The following is a 17,663-nucleotide window of genomic DNA, read 5'->3' as shown; positions in this document are numbered from 1 at the left end:
AGTAGCTTCTCCAGGTTGACACTTCATTTTTAGGCATGCCTGATACTACTCCTGGCATGCCCACCTGCACTCTATATCGAACCAGAGTTGATCCCCTGGCTTGGTGGTAATGATAGAGTGGGGGATATGCTGAGCCATGAGGTTATAGATTGTGGTTGAGTACAATTCTTCTGCTATTGATGGTCCACAGCATCTCATGTATGCCCAGTCTTGAGTTGCTAGATCTGTTTGAAATCTATTCTGTTTAGCACGGTGTTGGTGCCACACAACACGATGGAGGGTATCCTCAATGTGAAGGTGGGATTTTGTCTCCACAAGGGCTGTGCAGTGGTCACTTCTACCAATAATGTCATGGACAGATATATCTGCGGCAGGCAGGTTGGTGAAGTTGAGGTCTAGTATGTTTTTCCCTCGTTGGTTCCCTCATCACCTGCCGCAGACCCAGTGTAGCAGCTATGTCCTTTAGGGCTTGGCCAGCTTGGTTGTTAGTGGTGCTCCTGAGCCACTCTCGGTGATGGATATTGAAAACCTCACCCAGGTCTGCATGTTCTGCACCCTTGCCACCCTCAGTACAAGTTGTGTTCAAGTGTTCAACATGGAGGAGTACTGATTCATCAGCTGAGGTGGGGTAGGGCGAACAGAGTATGTGGTAATCAGCAGGCGGTTTCCTTGCCCATGTTTGGCCTGATGGCTAGGAGGGGTGGTAGGGGGTTGGAGGTCTAAGTGGGGGCTAGAAGGATGTGGGGTCATGGGGTAGGACAGAGGGAAGGAGGGGGTGGTCACTGGGAGGTAGGAGTGGGTCGTGGTGGTAGGGGGTTGGAGTAGGAGTGGAGTATGTGGTGGAAGGGATAGGTGGTGATGGGAGTAGGGGGTAGGAGAGGGTAGCTGGGTGGGTGGGGATTGGGGAGGTTGGGAGGTCTGGCGGTCAGTAGGGTAGGAGAGGGTGGGGTATGTCCAGGGGTTGGTGAGTACATTTCTGTGACGCTGGAAATTGGGAAGAGGATGTGAAGAGGCCAGCCCATGATAAAGGCTAGTACCTGCATTTAAACCACATTACAGGGACTTAGTTAAATTTCCAACAACTACAAGGACGTAAAACCTTTCTATCTGTGGGCACTTAAACATCACTAAGGTACTTGCTGTGAGCACAGTTGAAGCTAGCTGAGAGCTGATTCGGCATCATTCCATGTCAGTTGAACACGAATGGCAACAGCTGAACATTTGCAGCAAATGACTGTTTGCAATTCATTCAGTTTGAGTGCTGTGTGAATTAATTTAAATGCAAGCTAACACTGTTGTTTGCAGAATTCTGTCATTGTTTTCAGATAAAGATGGTCCCAGCACTGATTCTTGTGGAACACCATACACTTCTCAACTTCTCCCACTCTGAATAACTACCCGTTTTGCTTTGTGCTTTGAAGCCAGCTAACAATCCATTCTGCCCCTTTATCCATGACTCCATATTCTCTGACCATATTCGCGAGTCTATTATGGAATACATTATCAAACACCTTTTGAAAGTACAAATAAATTACATCTACTACATTATCATAGTTTATTCTCTCTGCAGCCTCCTCAAAAATTTCAATAAGGTTTGCCAAGCAAGACTTTCCCTTTTGAAATTCATGCTGACTATTCAATATTATATTTTTCATTTCCAGATGTTCTTCTATTATCTTTTTTTAGTAAGGATTCCATTACAACTGATGTTAAGCTGACTGGGCTATAATTCCCTGTACATGTCCTGTCCCCCTTTTTTAATGTAGGAATTACAATAGCTATCCACCAGTCCTCTGACACTACACCTTTGTCTAATGAATTATTAAATATGTATAGTAAAGCCTTTGCTATCTTTTCCCTAGGTTCTTTTAAAATCCACCCAGGACAGGAGTTTTATCCTCCTGGAGTTTGTTTAGTTTATTTTAATACATATCCTTTATTTTAAATGCATTTATATAACTCATCGGATCATCCAAGTCATGTCTACCTGTTCTATCTTCATGGTAAATACCAAAGAGATAATTATTTAATATTCCTGCCATCTCTCTATTGTTACCTGTGGTATTACCCTCTCTATCCCTTAATGGTTCTATTCCCATCCCAGCCTTCCATTTTGATTTATGTGCCTGTAAAATATTTATCATTTTGTTATATGTCCCATTATAATTTAATTTCATTGTTCCTCTTTGCTTTTCTAATTGTTTCTTTTTTGACTTCTCTCATAATCTTTTCATATTTTCTCTTATCTTGCACTCCTCTGTTCATTTAAAGTATGCTTCTTTCCTAACGCTTATGTGGTGCTTGTCACATATTTAGTGTCGACAAACTGTCCTAGTGCAGCAAGTTACAAACCTAATCCTACATTCAGCTGATAAAACCTAATACACTTTGCAGCATAATGCATTCCAATCTGATTGTTCCCTTCCTCACACATGGGTGTTGAGGCCACATCTAGTCCCCCCAATCTACCCCAATGATGAATAGCTATTTCCACACTCATCAGAGATTGAACATAAGGTAATGTTTAGGACCATACTTTATGGTACACGTATCCACTGAGTTATGGACCCTTCAAACAATATTTTGTCAATCTTTACCTTTAACACTCTGTCACTGCTTACTGTTTGTCATCGAAATCAAAATATTGATAGACTTATACAATGATTGAACTTACTGTAGAAAAATACCATTTGGCCCATCGAGCAATTATCTCACTTCCCCTCACAAAATCTTCTGGATTCTGTTTTAAAAGTAGTTCATGGCAGAGAATTCCTTTGAATAAAACAATTTTTCTAACCTTCCTTTTATTTGATTTATGATTATCTTCATTTGTGTACTCTCTTTATTATCTCATCAACCAGTGGAAACAATTTATCATTAGCCGCCTTATTATAACTCTTCATGGTGCTCATGACCTCTATCTTTATCTTTATCAGCTCAAATAAAAGTTCTAAATTCTTGGGTCTCTTAATAACCTTCACCCATCTGCTCCAATAATACCTTAGTGAATCTATGTGGCATCATTTCTATTACTTTAATAATCTTTTGATAAAAGGGTGGCCAAAACAGCATACAATATTCCAACTGTAGCCTGCCTGTGGTTTTGTACAAGTTCTCTTGTATTGTAGGTCTCGTGGTACAAAACCAAGGATTTCATTTGCCTTTTTGACTGCCTTATTTGTTTGCACTGCCATCTTTAATGATGTGTGTATTTGCACATCAAAGTACCTTTGCTCCTTAATTGTAAATTAAAATATTATCATTCCAGATGTATTTCTTATTTTCATTCTTACTTTCAAAATGTATTCTTTTATATTTTCCTACAATAAGCTGCCCATCCATCTAGCCATTTCATGTTCTTCCTCAGTATTTCACAATCCTCATCAGAATTAGCCTTCTCACCCACTTGAGTCACCCATATGTTTTGAAACTGTTATATCAATCTTCAAGTTTAGGCCACACTTTCAATAAATAACTGCAACCATAATACTGATATGTGAATACCACTCACAAACTTATTTTTTACCTTTCCAACCATATCTCCACATGAAACTTCTTATTTAAGCATGGGCTGTTACCACAGGAAATAATTAAGTTGGACAACTTCTACTTGCATTGTTTCCAAATGCTTTGATTTTGCAAATTTCATGAGGGGTCTTTTGAAAAAAGGAACTGGTAACCAGACAAGAATAAACATTCAACACCCCTCTCCAGTAATCAAACGAGCACCCCTTAAAGGGCCCTACCTTTTTTTAGAATTACTACACTATGCTTGTATGCAAACACACCGTGACATCAAGTAAATCTGGTCAGATAATATCAAATATTGTTTGCACATTATCTCAGTATAATATTAATAGCATGCAGCTCTTCTCAGTTTAGACCCTCCCACAGTTTAGACCCAGTCTACTCCCATTCAGAAGAAGCTTGATTTAGGAGGTCAATACTAATATTAACAACATACATGCCATAAAGATCACATCCTGTTGATATATATGAAGTGATCATATAATATGCTGGAGTTCCTGGTACTGAACTATTATCCTTTACACTACAGACTGCATCAGTAACATGAGAGTTGAAATCACAGATTTCATTTTGTGCTGCTGAATATATTCAATGAATTCTAAATTATAGAGAACTTCAGACTGGCACAAAACAAAATAATCACTGTGGATAAAAGGGAAGTAAAGCACCTTTACACAAAACCACACTGCTGGCACATATACTGAGTCTGCTCATTGCCAGAAAGAATAGCAGTTAATGCCAACAGCTCTGGGTGGCAAAAGGGAAAACCTAGTGTGATGCTCTCCTCAGGCAGCAGCTCCACTCACTCACGTAGCGAGGTTCGAGATTGCCAATTTTCCCACTGCTCCTGCACTGACCTTCTTTCCTCCTTCTCTTTAATTTTTTTTAATTGGGTGATTAAAATGCTTTGGGGCATTTTCTTACATTTATTAATGCAATTTGTTATTGTTGGATTCTGGTCATGCTAGGCTGTGCTGAATAGTGTGGAAACCTAATTGTTATAATCAGAGCAAAAGCATAGTCCAACTCTCCCATGTATACTTCTCTGAAACTGGCTCACTTATCCTTCAGGTTCATTTGTAAATCTACATTTACACAAGTATAGTACACTTGTTTATTTCTGAACTGTAAGGGCATTTATGCTAGACAGTGCAGCTGACAGAGGAGCCCAATGTCTCTATCCAGCTCCTTTAATATAAAAACCCCCATGATACTGTCATTGAAGTCATCTTCAGACACTTCAATCACATTATAATGCCGCAATGAAGCCAGGATTGACAGTAAAGTGCGCATTATAATTAGGTGGAGAGAACTATAGAGTGCAATCTTAGCTTTATCAGGATCACTGTATTAGAGTAGGTATTAGTAAAGCCTTTTAGGTTGTAAAATTTCAGTGCAACAATTGTTTCTGTTTCCACTAGATTTTAATATAGCTCTGTCATACACAAACAAACTGAAAACTACACCCACTGGGACTATAAGTTTCATAGACTTTATTACCAACAAAATCAAACTGCTTAAAATCTCACGGAATTAAAGGCAGTTACATCATTAGCTTATCTGCATAGTGTTATCTGATTTACATTTGACTCTGGAAAGGTACAAATGCAATTCACATGGCATGTTGGAATAAATATGGTAATTAAATTCAGCAGCATAAATTAATGTATTAGCAGTAGTGTTAACTTCAAAGGAAACAGGCTTCATCAGATTACCCTATGAGACAATAAAATGTGACATTTACAAGTCTCACATCAGTACTCACTGTGAATGCCTCGATATCCGTATCTGAGATGCTGACAACAGTTCAAGCAAAATGCCTCTCTCTCTCTCTCTCTGAAAAATTAACAATGCTCATGGATCCTGTTCACTCCATTTGCTGCTCAGAGCTGTTGTTGCAAAATGACCGTGTCTGTGCATGTGACTGAGAGATAGTGAGAGATAGAGAGAAAGCTGGAGGGAAAATATCCCTCAAAAACTGTTCTTTCCATTTGCATTAATCACGATGTTTATACAGGCTGGGAATGTGACCAGTTTCCCTTCCATCTGTGGGAGTTAGAGAAGTCCAGAAAAGGGTGTAACTTGCCAAAAAGCATGCTCCAGATAGACAGTGAGAAACAGAGTATGGGGAAAGAGTTTGTATGTGAATGAGGGAGAACACCCAACATAGTTAAACGATCTACTGACAGAAAAACAGGCTGCAGTAAGCTTAGACTAAAATTTACACAAACTGTTAACCACTACAAAACAGGGAGACCAAGAGGACAAATGAACAAGCCTCTTACTATCTTTCTATCTAGCGCTTTTACATACAGCTCATTAATGCCCTCGATCAGCAGTCATCAGTTAAAAAATGTCTCTGTAAGTGCATTAGTCATCCACTGGCTTTAATATACATAGTGAGAATGATTCTCCTCTGCACTCTCATTTTATTCTTTGATGATTGCTGAATGGCGTCTATTACTGTGTTATATCAGAGACAGCCTCAGGTACTCAAGAGTAGCTGACTGCAGAAAGCAGCCAAATTTGTTGGTGAATCTTTCAGCATTTAAAAAGGAAAATTTTTGGATGAGGGCAATGCATTTGACATAGTGTACTTGGACTTCAGCAAGGCTTTTGATAAGGTCCCACAATGGAAGACTGATAATGAAGGTAAGAGCCCATGGGATCGAAGGAAATTTGGCAAATTAGATCCAGAATTGGCTAAGTAGCAGGAAGCAGAGGGTGATGGTTGAGGGGTGGTTTTGTGACTGGATGCCTGTGTCCAATGGAGTTCCACAGGGATCTGTGTTGGGTCCCATACAGTTTGTGGTATATATAAACAATTTAGACTTGAATGTAGGAGGGTTGATCAGTAAGTTTGCAGATGACACGAAAATTGGTGGGGTGGTAAATAGTGAGGAGGATAGCCTTAGATTACAGGAGAATGTAGATGGGCTGGTCAGATGGGCTGATCAGTGGCAAATGGAACTTAATCCGGGTAAGTGTGAGGTGATGCACTTGGGCAGGACAAACAAGACACAGGAATACACGATGAATGGTAGGACCCTGGAAAGTACCAAGGGTCAGAGGGACCTCGGTGTGCATGTCCAACGGCCCCTTAAAGTAGCTGGACAGGTAGATAAGGTGGTTAAGAAGGCCTATCGGATTCTTGCCTTTATTAGCTGAGGCATAGAATATAAGAGCAGGGAGGTTATGCTGGAACTGTATAAAGCGCTGGTTAGGCCACAGCTAGAGTATTGTGTGCAGTTCTGGAATCTGCATTATAGGAAGGATGTGATTGCACTGGAGAGAGTACAGAGGAAATTTACCAGGATGTTGCCTGGGCTGGAGAGTTTTAGTTATGAGGAGAGATTGGATAGACTGGGGTTATTTTCCCTGAAGCAGAGGAGATTGAGGGGAGGGGGGGGGCATGATTGAGTATAAAATTGAGGGGCATAGATAGGGTAGGCAGGAAGGAACTTTTCCCCTTGGTGGGGGATCAATAACCAGGGGGCATTGATTTAAGATAAGGGGCAGGAGGTTTAGAGGGATGTGAGGAAGAATTTTTTCACCCAGAGGGTCGTGGGAATCTGGAACTCACTGCCTGAAATTGTGGTAGAGGCAGGAACCCTCATAATATTTAAGAAGCATTTGATGGTGCACTTGTGATGCCTTGGCATACAAGGCTATGGTTCTAGTGCTGGAAAATGGGATTAGAATAGTTAGGGACTTGTTTGACCAGCACAGACTCGATGGGCCGAAGGCCCTTTTTCTGTGCTGTAGACCTCCATGGTTCCTTGGCTCGATGAACTAAATAACTTACTCGGCCAAAATTCCCAAGTGTGAAGCCCAGGGCATCAAATAGTTGTGCTAGAACTGGCATCTGCAAATCTGGCACTGCTGTTAAGAAGTGTGCATAAGTGAATGTTGGATGAAAACAGGATTAAGCTGGGTTATCATTCCCTATCTCTTAACCAAACATTTTGCCAACATTTACTGTATGGGCTCTGCCACGAAGAATGGCCTGAAGGTGAAGTATTGGAGCATGACCCGCACCCAAAAAACCATGGCCAGAATTTTCCAGTTGGCGATTTGGCGGGGCCCGCTCACCGACAGGAAACTGAGGCGGGATGACGTCGGGAGGAATACCCGATGTCATCCCAGTCCCTTTAAATTTTTAGGAAGGCACCAACCTGTCCGCTCACCAACCTGTCAATGGCCAATTGAGGCCATTGACAGGGTTATTAAGATAATTAAAGACCTGCCTGTCCAACCTTAAGGCTGGCGGGCAGGCCAGGAGCCCCAGCTGGCTTCTGATAATACATAAAACCTCATCCACTGGCAGGATGAGGTTTCATGTCCATTTTAAAAAACTTTAATAAACTTTATATCCTTTTTACTAGCATGTCCCATCTCATGTGACATTGTCACATGATGGGGACATGTTAATAATTTTTATATTTTTCTATTTTTAATGTTTTTGACACTGTCAGTAATCTCCCTGAGACAGCACTTAGCCTCAGGGAGATGTGCGCTCTTTCGCGCGTAACGCACTTTGACAGATGGAGAATTGCTCCACTCCCTGCACAGGAAACATGAAGCCCTTCCATTGGGCAGGCCGCTGGGTGGGCCTTAATTGGTCTGCCCACTCAAAATGGTGGCGGGCCCCGTTTTGGCAGCGAAGTTCTGCTGTCTGTCCACCGCCAAGCCGGTGGGGCCCGCCCGCCAACGGAGGGCAAAGTTCTGCCCCATACTTCAATAGGAATGGCTACCTTTAAGAGGGGAGTGGAATAAGTCAGAAATAAAACTGAGCCTACTTGCTTAGGATTCATTATGCAGAATGCTCATTTACATGTTATTAGATGGTCAGGAATTGGGATTCCAGCGAGAGTCTTTTCAGTTTTCTGCTGCTGTTTAATTGCTGTTGCTACTAGTTCTCCTGTAAGGCTCCATCCACCCATTCTATCCCATCCTTTCAAACTATCCCCAGCCTGTTGCTGTCTGGCCCATTTTCCCCTAAATGCTCTAGACCATTCCAGCTTATCTGATTATTGCAGTCTTCAACACTGTACCAATTCTTCTAAAATACATCAACCTCCCCATTGTCCAACTGTCCTCAATTTTGCCAGAAAATATCTGTGTGGCACAATGCACCAACCGTCAGATTAAATGCAGCATAAATCCAAGCAACAGGTAAAAGACTTACATCCCACCTACTTCCATGATTCCTCTGATGCCCTATGTCATATCAACAATTTCCAGTTCCCTGCACCAGCCGCCTCCTCTTCACCAAGGACGTCCAATCCCTCTACACCTCCATCCCCTGCCAGGATGGTCTGATGGCTCTCCGTTTCTTCCTCGAACAGAGGCCTGAACAATCCCCATCCACCATTACTTTCCTCCGTCTGGCTGAACTTATTCTCTCACTGAACAATTTCCCCTTAAACTTGTCTCACTTCCTCCAAATAAAAGGTATGGCTATGGGTACCCGCATGGGCCCCAGTTATGCCTGTCTCTTTATGGGGTATGTGGAACATTCCTTGTTCCAGTCATACTCAGGCTCCCTCTTACAACTCTTTTTTTCAGTACATCAATGACTGTTTCGGTGCCACTTCACGCTCTCGTCTGGACCTGGAAAAATTTATCAATTTTGCTTCCAATTTCCATCCCTCCATCACCTTCACATGGTCCATCTCCAACACATCCCTTTCCTTCCTTGATCTCTCTGTCTCAATTTCTGGTGATAGACTGTCCACCAATATTCATTACAAGCCCACTGACTCCCACAGCTACCTCGGACACTGTTCCTCACAACCTACTTCCATCCCATTCTCTCAGTTCCTTTGCCTCCATCGCATCTGTTCCGATGATGCCACTTTTCAAAACAGTGCTTCTGACATGTCTTCCTTCTTCCTTAGCCAAGTTTTCCCACCCACTGTACTTGACAGGGCCCATCTCCAGCACCTCTGCCCTCATATCTTCCTTTCCCTCCCAGAACCATGATAAGGTCCCCCTTGACCCTACTTTTCACCCCACCAGCCTGAACATTCAAAGGGTCATCCTCCACCATTTCCGCCAACCCCAGCATGATGCCACCACCAAACACATCGTCCCTTCGTCCCCAACCCCCACCCCGCACCCCCACCCCCCCCAACCTCCCCAACCCCCCAGACGGCATTCCATAAGGACTGTTCCCTCCAGGACCACCGGTCCACTCCTCCTCCATTAACCCCAACACATCATTCCCCTCCCACGGCACCCTTCCCATGCAATCGCAGAAGGTGTAACACATGTCCCTTTACCTCCTCCCTCCTCACCATCCAAGGGCTCAAACACTCCTTTCAGGTGAAGCAATGCTTCACTTGCACCTCCTTCAGTTTGGTCTACTGCATTGGCTGCTCCCAATGCAGTTTCCTCTACATTGGAGAGACCAGGCGCAGACTGGGTGACTGCTTTGCGGAACACCTTCGGTCTGTCTGCAAGCATGACTCAGACCTCCCTATCGCTTGCCATTTCAACACACCACCCTGCCCTCAAGCCCACATCTCCGTCCTTGGCCTGCTGCAATGTTCCAGTGAAGCTCAACGCACATTGGAGGAACAGCACCTCATCTTCTGATTAGGCACTTTACAACCTTCTGGACTGAATATTGAGTTCAACAACTTCAGACTATGAACTCCCTCCTCCATCCTCACCCCTTTTTTAATTCCTTTTCTCAATTTTCATTTTTATTTTTAAATTTTTGTTTTTTATCCACTTATTTTTATTTATTTTCATTTTTATTAATTATTTTATCCCCATCTTTTATCCTTTTTTAAAATCTTTTTTCCCACCACTGTCCACTCCCCCCATCCCACTTCCACAGGGGCCATCTGTCACTTGTTCATGTTGTTCTTTCCAGAATGCTTACCCTTGTCCTGCTTTTATCACATTCTGCTTTCTATCCTTAATGTCACCATCAGCACCTCCTTTAGCCTTGCTTCATGACTGCCTTTAAATGGCATGCACCTGATGACCTGAACTTTGAGGGGAACTCGGAGGTGAGTGCACACAACTTGCGCAGCGCTTCTAAGCATCGCCCATGTCACGAAGCTATTAATGTATATAATATTTTGGAAAATATTTTTATTTTAAAATAGAGGTTTACCATCAGCACCTCCTTTAGCCCTTACCACTACCATTAACACGCCCTTTGTCCTTTTGTTCATGACATCTTTGTCAGTTTCTCCCTTGCCCCCACCTATCACTGGCCTTCTATCCAGCTTCACCTGCTCTATCCCCCTTAAACAGTATCAATTTCATCACATTTTTACTTCTCTTTAGTTCTGAAGAGTCATCACATAGGCTTGAAATGTTAACTCTGTTTTTCTCTCCACAGATGCTCTTAGACCTGTTGAGTTTTTCCAGCATTTTCTGTTTTTGTTTCAGATAATAAAAATGAAACTAGTTAGAGATCATAAAGAACAGTAACCCAGATTCATGTGGATATTTTGCCAGAAAATGTGACCCTTTAAAATTCTTTTATTAAAAAATATTGTCATAACATATCCTTTATATATCTCATCTGGCAATCTCAGAGTATTTTGTCTTTGCTGTGTGTCAGGGTTGTAATTATGAAAAGAAAATTATTTCAGAACGCTTCAGTCTAATGCACCAGGTTTTAGATAATATATTAATTAATTAATAATTTGATCTCAATATGACAAAGGGACATATTGTGTGTCTAACATAAAAGCTATCCTGCAAACATGAAACGTCCAACATGTTAAAAGAGAAACAGGGAACTGTGCAGTCTGTTTGGGATACAAAGGATCACTAACATCAAAGTTTTGCAACAATGAACTTACTAGTCAGTAGCTGATCCTTATGAACCAGGAAGGATCCAATGCTAACTGCTGTCAGCTGGAACAGCAATTGAGTTAGGGAAGGAAAATTTGGCCTGTATCTTGCTCCTGAATGCTATTCAGCAATGTCTGCATGGTGGAAGTGTCCATGTGTGGACTTTATTTTTGGGAAGGGTTAGGGTTCAATGCAATCCCCTCAATCATAAATAGCCCACTAACACTCACTGCGATATTTCAAACATGAATGAATACTGGTAACAGGCATAAGGTACTGGAGGGCCAGCAAAACGATAAAACTATGATCAAGGTGACCACATTTTCATTAGACAAAAAGAGAAAATTTGGCAGAAAAAAAAGCTATCCGAAAAACAATCATTGCAACTGCAAGTATGCTATCCATCATGCAAGCAGAGCAACTGAGGTGTGTAACATGAATAAAAGCAAAACTCTGCGGATGCTGGCAATCTGAAATATAAACACAAAGTGCTGTAAAAGCTCGGTAGGTCTGGCAGCACCTTTGGAGAGAGAAACCGAGTTGACATTTCAAATCCAACGTGACTCTTCTTCTTAACATGAACTTCCTGTGATTTGATCAGATCAATACTTTAACCAAAGATCTGGAAGCATCAGTCAAAAAACTAATTAACGGACCAACAAGCTGAATTTAAAAGCTTTGCTGAGATTTTCCTGCCATGTTGGCATCGGGCAGGGTGGACAATATGGTGAGAAGGCAAAAAATCGGTTTTATGCTGTCATGCAACCAGATTGTGATCGTCCGCTCCAACCATCACTGGCGGGCCACATTTCCCCACTGCTGCATGTCATATTTTAATTATTAATTTGCATCTGAGTATAAGCCCTGCTCATCAGAATCATATCCCCATGCCATATTTACATGGCATGACTTCAGAACAATTGCTTCATGACTGCCTTTAAATGGCATGCACCTGGCGACCTGAACTTTGAGGGGAACTCAGAGGTGAGTGCACACAACTTGCGCAGCGCTTCTAAGCATCACCCATGTCACGAAGCTATTAATGTATATAATATTTTGGAAAATATTTTTCTTTTAAAATAGAGGTTTAGTCTGCAGGTATGTCTTAATTGGATTAAAGCCAGCTAGTCTGGTTGCTTTGATGTACTAGCTGGAGATGTAAACAGAGAGATAACGTGTATTTGCAATTTTTGAATAGAGCATTCAAGAAGTGGGATGAAAATTGAGACCTTTCTAGCAGCTACCAAGCAATATGTTTATATTCCTATTAAAATTGGTATTATGAAATTGTTAAAAGGTGAACTTCAAACAGGTTACTTGATACAATGTGAATTAACATTTAATAGGGCTAGTAGGTATAACTTCAGTAGTTTTCGGGTGTGCAGGCAGAGGCAATGTAAAATCAAAAGGCAGCTGCAAGCCTCCAGTTGGTTCCACAGTGAAAAGAACCTCATTTTGAAATCATAAGGTGAAAATGCTTTGCTTTGTAGCTGGGGTTAAGTCTATGGGTTGCTGTTGCCTTAGTGGAGATTAGTTTGGGAATTTGTTAAAAGTTATGATAGTAATTTGTAGCCATGTGTACATAAGATTTTAATCTGTCTAAATTAATAAAATATTTCATTTAGTCTAATATAAAACCTTGAGAACTAGTGGTCTGATTCCTGAGTTTAGAGTCGTATCTCAAACATAACACTTAAAATTATTGATTATAACAGTTGTTTAGAGTTTCCCTCAGGGATTTTTAAAATAACTCTGTTTTACCAACTGCGTTGATCATAATACCCACAGGACATCAAGGATGAGGCACTGTGCAATCATGGGGTGTTCAGACAATTCGCTTTTTACTCAGCTGGCTCAGTGTGGTGCCAGGGCAAGTGTTCCAGTGTGGGTCAGTGTGGGGGTGGGTGCAGGGGATGCAAGGTAGCATAGACAGTCTGAAGGTAAAACTCAAGCACATGTCAGGCAGGTGTGAGGCAAGGCAGTGAAGACAGACTGAAGGAAGATTCAAGAACATGCCAGAGAGTATGGGGGGGGTGGGGGGGGGGGATGGAAATGGCCATGCATTTGGAAAAGCCTGTCAAAGCAAGCATTCTTCCACAGCTGAGACTGTTCAGCTGCAGCTCCACAGACAGCAATGTGGTTGAATCTTAATGCCCTCTGAAATGGCCTAGCAAGACATTCAGTCATATCACACCAGTAAAAAGTCAATAAAAAGGAATGAAACTGGACTAACCACCCAGCATTGACAGACGCCGGAAATGACAATGGCAAACTCAGCCCTGTTAGCCTTGCAAAGTCCTTCTTACTAACATCTGGGGGTTTTTGCCAAAATTGGGAGAGCTGCCTCACAGACTAGTCAACCAACAGCCTGACATAGTCATCCTCATGGAATCATACCTTACAGATAATGTCCCAGACACCACCATCAATATCCCTGGGTATGTCCTGTCTTACCGGCAGAGGTAGCGGATCAATGATATGCAGTCGGGAGGGAGTTGCCCTGGGAGTCCTCAACAACGACTCTGGCCCTCATGAAGTCTCATGGTATCAAGTCAAACATGCTCAAGGAAACTCCTGCTGATTACCACATACCACCATCCCCCCTCAGCTGATGAATCAGTGCTTCTCCATGTTGAACACGACTTTCAGGAAGCACTGAGGGTGGAAAGGGTGCAGAATGTACTCTGGGTTGGGGGGTCGATGTCCATCGCCAAGAGTGGCTCAGTAGCACCAATACTGACTGAGCTGGCCGTATCCTAAAGGACATAGCTGCTAGACTGGGTCTGAGGCAGGTGGTAAAGGAACCAGCAAGAGGAAAAAAACAGACTTGACCTCATCCTCACCAACCTGCAAGCTGCAGATGCGTCTGTCCATGACAGTGTTGGTAGGGGTGGCCACTGCACAGTCGTTGTGGAGACAAAGTCCCGTCTTCACATGGAGGATGCCCTTCATTGTGCTGTGTGCACTATTACTATGCTAAATGGGATAGACTTCAAACAGATCTAGCAACTCAAAACTGGGCATCCATGAGGTGCTGTGGACCATCAGCAGCAGCAGAATTGTACTCAACCACAATCTGTGATCTCACAGCCCGGCATATTCCCCACTCTACCATTACCCCAAGTCAGGGGATCAACCCTGGTTCAATGAAGAGTGCAGGAGGGCATGCCAGGAGCAGCACCAGGCATACCTAAACATGAGGTGTCAACCTGGTGACACTATAACACAGGACTACTTGGGTGCCAAACAGCATAAGCAGCAAGTGATAGACTGAGCCAATGGATCAGATCTAAGCTCTGCAGTCCTGCCACATCCAGTCGTGAATGGTGGTGGACAATTAAACAACTCATAGGAGGAGGAGGTTCCACAAATATCTCGGCCTCGCTGGAGGTTCCCAGCATCACAGATGCCAGTCTTCAGCCAATTCAATTCACTCCATGTGATATCAAGAAATGGCTGAAGGCACTAGGTACCACAAAGGATATGGGCCCTGACAATATTCCTGCAATAGTACTGAAGACTTGTGCTCCAGAACATGCCACACCCCTAGACAAGCTGTTCCAGTCAGCTCTCACACTGGCATCTACCCAGCTATGTGGAAAATTGCCCAGGTATGGCCTGTACACAAAAAGCAGGGCAAATCCAACCTGAACAATTGCCGCCCTGTCAGTCCACTCTCGATCATCAGTAAAGTAATGGAAAGGGTCATCAGCAGTGCTATCAAGCGGCACTTGTTTAGCAATCACCTGCTCACTGATGCTGTGTTTGGATTTTGCCAGGGTCACTCAGCTTCTGACCACATTACAGCCTTGGTTCAAACAGGGATAAAAGAGCTGAACTTCAGAGCTAAGGTGACACCAAGGCAGCATTTGATCAAGTGTAGCATCAAGGAGCTCTAGCAAAACTGGAGTCAATGGGAATCAGGGGGGAAAAGTTGTCCACCACCATTCATGACTGGATGTGGCAGAACGGCAGAGCTTAGATCTGATCTGTTGGTTCTGGAACCACATAGCTCTGTGTTGGAGTCATACCTTGCACAAAGGAAGATAATTGTGGTTGTTGGAGGTCATCATCTTAGCTCCAGGACATCACTGCAGGAGTTCCTCAGAGTAGTGTCTGAAGGCCTTCCATCTTCAGCTGCTTCATCAATGACCTCCTTTCCATCATAAGGTCAGAAGTGGGGGTGTTCACTGATGATTGTACAATGTTCAGCATTATTCACGATTCCTCAGATACTGAAGCAGTCCATGTCCAAATGAAGCAAGACCTGGACAGTACCCAGGCTTAGGTTGACAAGTGGCAAGTAACATTTGCAAGTGTCAGGCAATGACCATCTCCAACAAGAAAGAATCTAACCATTGCCCCTTGACAGTAAATGGCAGCAGTGCAATTGGCCGACTGAGCAAGTTGTACAATCCAATCCCCTTGTGAAAGGTGGTTATAATGCACTCACCGGTGGAGGCACTCACGGCACCTTGCAGTGTCTTTATTAAGTTGTGGACCAGTATCCATTAGGGTTAAAGCTGAATCCCCCACAATCAAAATACTGGGAGTTACCATTGACCAGAAACTGAACTGGACTAGCCATATAAATACTGTGGCTACAAGAGCAGGTCAGAGGCTAGAAATCCTCTAGTGAGTAACTCACCTCCTGACTCCCCAAAGCATGTCCACCATCTACATGGCACAAGTCAGGAGTGTGATGGAATACTCTCCATTTGCCTGGATGAGTGCAGCTCCAACAACGCTCAAGAAGCTTAACACTATCCAGGACAAAGCAGCCCACTTGATTACCACCCCTTCCAAAAACATTCACTCCTTCCACCACCAATGCACAGTAGCAGCAGTGTGTACCATCTACAAGATGCACCACAGGAACTCACTAAGGCTCCTTAGGCAGCATTTTCCAAACCCATGACCACTACCAGCTCGAAGGACATGGGAACACCACCACCTGGAAGTTCCACTCCAAGCCACTCACCATCCTGACTTGGAAATATATCGCCGTTCTTTCACTGTCACTGGATCAAAATCCTGGAACTCCCTTCCTAACAGCACTGTGGGTGTACCTACACCACATGGACTGCAGCGGTTCAAGAAGGCAGCTTACCACCACCTTCTCAAGGGCAACTAGGTATGGGCAATAAATGCTAGCGATGCCCACATCCTGTAAATGAGTGTTAAAAATGCTTGGAGTTGGGCCTCTGAAGCTCTTCTGTCCATTCAAGCAATGCAAAAGCATCAAAGTGCCAACAAATGCTCTAGAACTTTTCACCCCTTGGATGCAGACTGCAAATTAGTGTGCATTTTAGGGGGTGGCAGAGCAATTCACCGACTGGGCAAGTTGTGCAATCCCCTTGCGAAAGGTGGCCATGGCGCAGTCACTGGTGGAGGTGCTCACAACCTCTTGCAATGTTTTTATTAAGGTGTGAACCAGTATCCATAATGGTTCAAGCTAAAGGTGCAGTCTTGCAGTGCAGGGTAGGAGAATGCCTGTGCCTGAGCTGGGAGCACAGCATGCAGTCCAGCGGCCAAAGCTGCCACCAATCGGTCAAGTGGAGTGGGGCGGAGGTGGGTGGGGTTTTGGACAGCCAATGAGCACACTACACACTGGCCTCCAAGCGGTAGCCAGAACTTCCCTGCAAGCATGAAGGGACCTTCATACTTAACCAAGAGATGTTCTTAGGACATGTGCTAAACCAAGTGCCTCTCTCTTTGATGCTGCAGGAGGAGAACATCAGGATCATGGAGCCTGGTGATTTAGTGGTATGCCTCATGGTTTATAGAGACCAGAGAAGAAGAAGAGTGTGGCGGAGGCATCTGGCTCAGCAAAGGGAGGAGCACCTCCCTCAAGATTAAGGACAGCAGGGCCTGCTGCACACGCAGCTGGAGATCCACAGCATGCTGTCACTTGTAAGCACCTCACTAGACCCAGGGTCAAGAGATGGCACCTGTCATCCCTGCAGATGACCAAGAACCAGTGTTGCTGAAGACTGCGCATGTCTAGGGAACTGGTCGGTCACATATGCCACCTGCCACAGAATTTGGTGCCATGAGGACATGGAGGTCACCCATTGCTCCTGGCCATGAAAGTGACTGCAGCGCTCAATTTTTAAGCCAGTGGCTCCTTCATGGGCTCCACAGACCTGTACAGGATCTCGCAAGCCTCCATTCATAAGTGTATCCTGGAGGTCAAGGACACCATCTTTGTGAAGGCACAACATTTTGCCCAGGATCAGGGAAGCCAGGAAGCAAGAGTGCTGGGATTTGCACAGATCTCAGGTTTTGCACAGGTGCAGGGTGCCATCGACTGC

The 17,663-nt window shown here is 43.6% G+C and overlaps 1 protein-coding gene across 3 annotated transcripts in view; it reads right to left on the bottom strand.

Moving 5' to 3' along the window:
* Positions 1 to 17,663, bottom strand: part of arhgap36 (Rho GTPase activating protein 36) — a 329,472-nt gene that overhangs the window by 184,342 nt on the left and 127,467 nt on the right. Inside the window, exon 1 of one of the 3 annotated variants that reach the window (XM_041196094.1) lies at positions 5,294 to 5,533. The exons of the other annotated variants lie outside the window; for them this stretch is intronic. The gene's annotated coding sequence lies outside the window, so the exon portion shown is untranslated. Of the gene's footprint in view, positions 1 to 5,293; positions 5,534 to 17,663 lie in introns of those variants that run through there. 3 annotated transcript variants of the gene reach the window in all.

The sequence above is a fragment of the Carcharodon carcharias genome, chromosome 9 (assembly GCF_017639515.1).
Source record: "Carcharodon carcharias isolate sCarCar2 chromosome 9, sCarCar2.pri, whole genome shotgun sequence".
In the NCBI taxonomy this organism is placed as follows: domain Eukaryota; kingdom Metazoa; phylum Chordata; class Chondrichthyes; order Lamniformes; family Lamnidae; genus Carcharodon; species Carcharodon carcharias.
Note: the sequence above shows the minus strand (reverse complement) of the source record. Positions and strands in the feature narration are given on the sequence as shown.